Source organism: Sinocyclocheilus rhinocerous, unplaced genomic scaffold (genome assembly GCF_001515625.1).
Source record: "Sinocyclocheilus rhinocerous isolate Xijiao unplaced genomic scaffold, SAMN03320098_v1.1 scaffold495, whole genome shotgun sequence".
Lineage (NCBI taxonomy): Eukaryota > Metazoa > Chordata > Actinopteri > Cypriniformes > Cyprinidae > Sinocyclocheilus > Sinocyclocheilus rhinocerous.
Genome location: NW_015629560.1, coordinates 1,017,808 through 1,025,554, shown reverse-complemented (window position 1 = coordinate 1,025,554; position 7,747 = coordinate 1,017,808). Strand labels below are relative to the sequence as shown.

At 37.8% G+C, this 7,747-nt stretch overlaps 1 long non-coding RNA gene across 1 annotated transcript in view; it reads right to left on the bottom strand.

The window, feature by feature from the left end:
* Window positions 1-3,527: 3,527 nt before the first annotated feature.
* The window catches only part of LOC107739263 (uncharacterized), a 32,291-nt gene continuing 28,071 nt past the window's right edge, over window positions 3,528-7,747 (bottom strand). The window contains exon 3 of the long non-coding RNA XR_001639979.1: window positions 3,528-3,612. This is a non-coding gene — a long non-coding RNA (uncharacterized LOC107739263). The remainder of the gene's footprint in view (window positions 3,613-7,747) is intronic.

Below are 7,747 nucleotides of genomic sequence, written 5' to 3'. Positions count from 1 at the left end.
AAATAATGACTTTATTCAACAATTTCTTGTCAATGCATAAAAATCAAGTACTTGCATTCATTAACTTGCATAAAGCATGTTTCAGGCCCAATGAAACTGCATATTGATGCTCATGACTTAATTTTAAGTTCAAGTTTATATCCAGACTACAAAATGTCCTAATTATTCCACAATAGTTCCCTGTTCATGCCTCTGCTGTCTAAAATCTGTTCATATAATGCACAAATGTCCAACATATATACTACCTTTCAAAAGTTTGGGCTTGGTTTTTCAAATTTATTTAATAAAAAACACCGTAAAAACAGCAACATTGTGACATATAATTAACAGTTTTCTATTCGAATACATTTTTACAATGCAATTTATTTCTTTGATGCAAAGCTGAATTTTCTGCATCATTACTCTAGTCTTCACATTATCCTTCAGAAATCATTCTAATATGCTGATTTGCTGCTTAAGAAACATTTATTATTATTATTACTATTATTAATAACGTTAAAAACAATTGTGCTGCTTAACATTTTTTGTGCAGACAGAAATTTTTTTTTTTTCAGGATTATTTGATGAATAGAAAGTTCACACCAACAGAACATTTGAATTTATTTATTCAAATAAATTTTTTGGGCCCATTTACACTTCATTATAACATTTTGTGGCATCCAGAAGCCCATTACATATTTCCAATGACACATTCACCAGGTAAAAATTGATAATGTTATTAATAATATTCCCTATAATGCCACACAGAATACGGTTTATGAAACTAAGCTGCTATTGACACACGGAGTGTGTGAGAGGTGAAAGAGCCCGCGGCTATGACAGCCCTGTGTAAGTGTGTGTGTGTGTTTCTCAGATGGGTTTTCCTCAGGCAGTGTTGATCCTGACTCCCCCGCTATGTCATTACTTAATTGGCTCCTTTAACTAGACACGTGCACAATTTTGATTGTTATATCCCCTCTGGCATTTTAGACAGGCTTCTAAACCCACAGTTTTATGCCTTGGATGTTACATTTAGTTGCCATGTTTTAGGGAACACCTTTGACAGATGTAAGAAATTGCTGGTTTAAAAATAAAAAAGGAAAAGAAAACTGGAAAAAAAAAAAGTAAGCAGAATAACTTAAGTGATTTTCTAACACAAATGGAGAAGTTGAATCTAGCATGCACTGACACATTGAGTAATAGTGCTCAGTCTGGAGGAATTAGTTTGAATCTGACTCGCATCAGTCCTTGATCTTGTTATCCAATTTTCTCCCCATCTTATTATTCTTAATAGAGAATATCAGAAAGGTTGGAAATAAAACAACTACACAAAAACATCCATTCATCCATCCATTCTCCAAACTGCTTCTCCTCTGTAGAATTGCGGGAAAAATGAACATACAAAATCAAGACATTACGTGTTTAGAAATAGCAATGCATACAGTGCTCTTGCATAATGGCAGGAATATTAAAGACTCTCTCAGTTAATAAAGAAGATATCTATTACTTTGAGGGTCAGCGCTGTGTCATCTTTTGGGTAAAAACCATTTAGCCAGTTAAACACAGTCAGAATTTTTCTTCCCCGCTTAATTCCTCTCTCCTCAGAAACTTGACCTTTGCTTGTGGAGGATTTTTTTTTTATATTGGTGAACCCCTCCTCTTCCAGTTGATAAAAAGCGAAGTATCTGAATGTAGCAGGAGAGCTATTATAGTACAGCCCCTCGCTCCCTCCTCCCTCCCCCCCAGCACCTCTCACCTTTAAATCTGTCTTTTCATATTCCTCTCAAAGCCCCTTGTCTGGGAGAAAAAGACACACTAAACAGGATCTCTGGGCAAACAAGTGATGAGGGACAGAGAGGGCGAGAGTGGAGGGTGGGAGCTATAGTAGATATTGTTAAAGGATTCTTAAGACGAAGAAGTAAAAAAGTGAAGAAATAACTGCTCTTTTTTTGTGCCGCACATGCATTCAGTGTTATTTTCTGATGTTGAGAAGAAACCTAGAAGTAAAAGGCACTATACCGATGGGGTGAGCAACGACTTACCAGTGAAAAAAAAATGAAGCCAGTATCTCAAAACCATTCCGACACTCGTCACACTTATAAGGTGGTGTTTGCACATCCAAAAAAACAACAACTTTCAAATCAGAGAAAATCTAAGACAAAATATTTGTATCACAAACATTACATATTTATGATTTTGAAAGATGAAACACGCAAAAGGAAAAGAACAGTGGTGTTACAAAATGTCAAAGTTAAACAAGTACGTGGGCGAATAACGCACTGCCACATAGGACTGCATTTGATGCATTTCAATTTGGAGATTAACAGCAACTCGCGACCAACAGGCAACATGGCGAGACAAATGAAATGGGTAATGAGGCTATATGAGGCAATCCAGCAGACTGGCCCGGCAGCCATAGCTGTGACTATGCCGTTTAAAGAAACAGTCAAACGGTAATCACGCAGCCGTGAATCATAAGCCTTAGGTAAGCTATGTAATGCTGGTAAGACGGTGAGCTGTGTTTTATTGGTGCAGAAAGAAATCCCTCACACCATTCAGAGAAAGAATCACAACAGTAATACCATTAACTTGCACCAGGGATCTCCAAATGCCATTTAATTGCCAATAGCAGGCCTATTGTTTGGTGCGGGTAAACACAGACTTGGCAAGAGGGGGGTTCAAGTTGAAGGAGTGTCAAGACTCTGGGCGTCTGGCGACCAGTGGCCCCTTCTCCCAGTCCCTGAAACACGAAGAGGGATTTATACACACACACACACACACACTAGCGTAGCCCCCTCATCTCCACCTAAGCTCCAGAGTAACTAGCTTAACTAAAGTCTTCAGAGACGGTAAATTGGGGCAAAGTCTTCTCTTCCTCTTCTTAATACCAGATTTGTTCGACAATGTGATTTGAGGCTTGTCTATTCAAGGCCTTTTTGGGTTCTGAGCAAAGGGCTTGAGGCTCAAGGCCATTTTACCCCACTCATATTATAGACCCATTTTCATTTGAGTGTACACATGGATTTGTGTGTCTGTGTGCTTGTTTTATGGAGGTGTTATGTTTATAATTGTGATTACGGCAGAGTTTTGATTTTGCTGTGCATTGCGGATACGAGGCAGCACTGTAAGCAGGTGGCCGTAATGTTGTTATTTAGCGAAGTTGTATCGGTTTCTCTTTTAGAAATTTCTCTTTTATGTCGAACAATGGTTTCAGCGAAAGTGGTGAATGTTTATGCCCTTCTGTTTATGCGGTAAATACGTGTCTTTGGGGTTTTGTTCACTGTTCTCTGACAGGCTTGTTCTAAGAGAGCCGTGATTGGCTGCGAGCGCAACACAGTATGTGTGTGCGCTGAGGCTCACAGCAAACTCTATTGTCCACAACTAGAGTCTGGCCAATGAACAGCCATCAGCAGTCCTCACCGCTGATTGAGTTTGACAGCGCTTCAGGAGGAGGCAAGCAAAACGGTTTTTTTTTTTGCCCTTTCATTTGAAAATAAAAAGATTTTTTTTTTTTATAGGCCTTCTTTCTTTCTTACCTCACTCACCCCTCCTTTCCCAGCACCCTCTGTTCCTCTGTCTGACCGGGAGGTTAAATGATGGAGAGTGGGAATTAGAAAGGACACACTGTCAAACCTATGAAGAAATTCAAAATAGCCCAAGTCATTAACGGTAGTTGGAGTTCAAGATCTGTTTTAATCTTGTTTGTGTCCAGCTGATTTACGTCTACGTGTTTTTTTCTTAGATCTCCAACCCTGTTGAAAAGACCCGCATAGCTGGTCACCAGCATATGTTGTGTTTTGTATGCTGGTCCATAGCATGCGATGCTGGTGGACCACTGGGCTTCCTAGCGAACTCAACCAGCTTGGCTGTTTTGTGTTAAAGAATGAACATTATGTCTATGCTGGTCCATCATTTAGACCAGCATCAAAACTAACAAGTACAAACCAACCTGGATCGGCATAGACATCCATGCTGGTTAAATCTTTCAGTATGAAATTTAGTCTAAGAAAGAAAGAGCAGTTAATATCCATTATTACTTTACTTTTCGTTGTGGTAAATAAAAGATTACTTTAGTACGTTTAGTAAGAAAATACTATTTCAGTCCTTCTTCAGCATTTAATGCTTAATTTGAATGTTACTTGCAGTTTCTTTGTGGTTTTTGTGAAATTTACTAATAATTCCTGAATTAAAGTTTTCAAAGTAAATCCTAAACTATTTTTTTTTCAGTGTAAATGCAAAACTTGCCATATTTATTGCCATCAAAGAAATGTTTGATGTTATGAAGGAAGAAAACTAATTTTATTTTTGAAATTTTTGAAAAATATTTAACAATTTAAACATTTAACAATATCTTAATTTCAATAGACATCTTTTAATGCACACACAAAAAAAGCGTCAACTGAAATAATTGATTAAAATAAATATATAAAATATATATTTCAAAAAAGCATTATTATATGAACTGAGTCAATGAAACATAGCTAACTAGTTCTCTTGTTAGATGGGTCAAGTGAATACAATTGTTAGCTAAAGAGAAAGAAAAGAAAGAGTCTTCCTATTTTACGTGATACATAACAGTTGATGAAACATGTTTGAATCACACGTGTGTTGACTATAACACAGCGAATGAAACCCATAGCGCTGTGTGATTTCCTTCCAGCTCCAATACAATTCAGGCAGGCAAGGTCCCCAGTGCCCCACGCTCCTTATTTAATGCAAATGACTGTCATTTAGAATCCAGTGCATTTCTCATGGCAGCACATTGCCTAATCAATGTGAAGAGCCGTGTAAAAAAAACATTGGATCTCTGTAATAGTTGTTTTTGACCGAGTCAAGTGTGGCTGCTAGAAGTAATCTTAACCCGAGATTCAATTATGAGTGCCTGACTAAGCAAAAGCAGAAGGAATGCAGGATCGAAACGGAGAGGTATGTATGTGTGGAAGTCATAGGTGCTGAAATGCAAAAGGCTAATCTTTTTTTTTTTTTTTTGGTCTTTGGAAATGTTGCAAGCCAAATTCAAACTCAAATCATCCATTTGAGCATCACAGCTCAGTGCGGCAGAACATGCGCACCATTGCACAGATGCTCAAAATAATGTTTCTAATCAGAGATCATCAACTTACCCATTTAGCCTAAATCTTTTTAGTGCTTTGGGATTAAAAACTGTGTTTTAAGGAACTAGTGTTACTGCCACTAAATCGATGTATTTCTATTCTAGTCAATAGTTGAATATTAATTTGCTATGTTTCCTTTTTTGCAGTGGCAGCACAGGATGAGTCTGCTGGCATCAGGCCTCTGGTGGCAATTCACAGTCAGCTGGTGTCAGATTGCCTTGATCGTGCATGGGTTACAAAAGAGGCATGTGGCAAATTTTAGCTCAAAATCTCATTGTCACCTTTTTAATAACAAGCTCCCTGTCTGTTTTCCAAATGCAGTGTTTGGGGAAAATAAAATAGACCGGAAAGGGAGGGTGATTGCAGAACATCAATGACACCATTCTCACATGCTCCGGAAATTCATATTTATTGTGCTTGTCTGCTGATAGGCATGGTTAAGCATAGACGGTTCAGACCCATTAGGGAATCACTATATCCATGTCCTTTGTTATATGTGCAGATTTGTCGATCTAAAAAAATTCTGCATAGTGTCAATTAGGATCATCAACAATGCAACAAATGAGTATAGTTCTAATTTCAGCACATCAGAAGAGGTTCAAACCCTTGAGACTAAATGACTTTGAGCTGATCTTTTCTAAAAAGAGAGAGAGGAAAGGAGATGGGTTGCAATAGAGGAGAGATTGGTGAAAGGACAGCATGAACTGAATAAACATGCTATGAAGTGGATCTTCCTGTCGTTCCCAAGGACATTCGGAGTGAGTTTCTCTCTCTCTCCACTTCTTTCTCTTTTTCTCCTTTCTCATTCTTCCTAAAATACGACAGTGGGCTAATGACAGCAACATAAACACAAAAAAGGCAATTTAGCTTCTTCTTGTTAAACTTCTTTGAAAATAAAGGAATTTTAATTATGGTGCACAATGAAAAAGAAAAAAAGATGAGGGGGGAGGAGAGAAGAGAGAGAGAAAACACTCACGCACAGTAAACAAAGCTGAAACAATTATCTTCTGGTGACCAGTGTGTGTTTTTAGAACACTCATTTAATCTTTTATTTACTGCGGAGAGAGGAAGAGTGAGGGAGGGAGAAAACATGCATGTTTGAGAGGGGGAGTGAGAGAGAGGAACTGAGAGATAGGAGGGGAGGGGTGAGAGAGAGGCTAGGGTGAAAAGAACAAGATAACGTGCAAACATTTTGCATATCCTCGCCCTAATAAGTAAAAGATGCATTTTTATGAGGCAAATCATTCAGCTTGTATTGTGTGTGAAAGGTTGTCATTTGTTGTTGAAGGCCAACGTTCACCACCCCCAGCAAAAAAACTCATCAGTGCATGTTAATGGATTGACATTGAACAACTGGGATGGACTTGGAAACAACATGGTTTGGAAACAACATGGTGCAAAGGGATCCCCAAATCAATCGGTTTGCCCCCTAGTTGGCCCTCTGAGACAGAACTATTAAAATGGCTTTAAAATGTGACAGATTAAAAATGAAAATTCTGTCATTAATTACTCACCCTCATGTCGTTTCAAACCCGTAAGCCCTTTGTGTATACTTGGAACACAAATTAACATATTTTTGAGGAAATCTGAGAGCTTTCTGGCCCTGCATAGACAGCAACGTAACTACCACGTTCAAGGCCCAAAAAGGTAGTAAGGACATCATTAAAATAATCCATGTAACTGTAATTTTATGAAGCTACGAGAATACTTTCTGTGTGCAAAGAAAACAAAAATAACTTTATTCAACAATTTCTTCTCTTCTGTGTCAGTTGACACACATTCATGAGAGTACCATGACGCATGCATGTGGTGCTGCTGACACAGGAGCCGGCGTTCTGACGTAAACCCAGATGGCTGAGCCTTGTTTGCAAGCAAAGTAATGCACATGCATATGTTATGGTGTCATAAACGAGCGCCGACTGACACGGAAGAGAAGAAATTAGTAATTATAGACCAATAAATATTCTCCCTGTAATGTCGAAAGTCGCTGAAAAATGGGCAGCGGAGCAAATAATCACATATCTTAATAATAGTGCCTTTTCCCTTCACCCTATGCAATTCGGTTTTAGAAAAAAATATTCTACAGAAACTGCAAATTGTTTTATGTTGGAAAATATTAAATCTTTGATGGATAAAGGAGGTGTAGTTGGTGCTGTATTCCTGGATTTTAAGAAAGCTTTTGAAACTGTAAATCATGAGATTTTACTTTCTCAGTTATTAAATTTTAATTTTTCAACTGAGGCCGTTATGTGGTTTAAATCTTATTTAGAAAATAGAAAACAATGTGTACGGGTTATAAATGCGACATCAGATTACTTGGATTTTAATACTGTAGTTCCGCAAGGTTCTATTTTAGGCCCATTATTGTTTAGTATGTATGTAAATGATTTACCAAATGTATGTCCTCCAGATGTTATTTGTCAAATGTATGCGGATGATGTTGTGTTGTATGTACATGCAAAAAGTCAACAACAGGCTGCACAGAAATTGACTGATACTATGAATCAGGTTGCACAATAGCTTATCAACTCACGTTTACATCTTAATGTCAGAAAAACCGTTTGTATGTTTTTTACTAAAAGGCCAGATTATGATGTGAAAGCAGATGTATTTGTCCAGGAACAAAAACTTGAGGTAGTACATGAATTTAAATA